This window comes from Lupinus angustifolius, chromosome LG01 (assembly GCF_001865875.1).
Source record: "Lupinus angustifolius cultivar Tanjil chromosome LG01, LupAngTanjil_v1.0, whole genome shotgun sequence".
NCBI lineage: Eukaryota > Viridiplantae > Streptophyta > Magnoliopsida > Fabales > Fabaceae > Lupinus > Lupinus angustifolius.
Window position 1 is genome coordinate 17,509,739 of NC_032009.1, and position 477 is coordinate 17,510,215.

Genomic DNA, 477 nt, shown 5'->3' on the forward strand with positions numbered 1-477 from the left:
TATAGGATGAGGACGAGGATGAGGATAAGGAAGAGCATAGGATTAGGATGATGATAAGGAAAGGATAAGGATTAGGATGAGGAAGAGGATGAGGATAAGGAAGAGGATGATGTTAGCATGAGGATGAGGACGAGGATAGGATGAGGAGGAGGATGAGGATGAGGAAGAGGATGAGGATGAGGAAGAGGATGAGGATGAGGAAGAGGATGAGGATGAGGAAGAGGATGAGGATGAGGAAGAGGATGAGGATGAGGAAGAGGATGAGGATGAGGAAGAGGATGAGGATGAGGAAGAGGATGAGGATGAGGAAGAGGATGAGGATGAGGAAGAGGATGAGGATGAGGAAGAGGATGAGGATGAGGAAGAGGATGAGGATGAGGAAGAGGATGAGGATGAGGAAGAGGATGAGGATGAGGAAGAGGATGAGGATGAGGAAGAGGATGAGGATGAGGAAGAGGATGAGGATAAGGAAGAGGA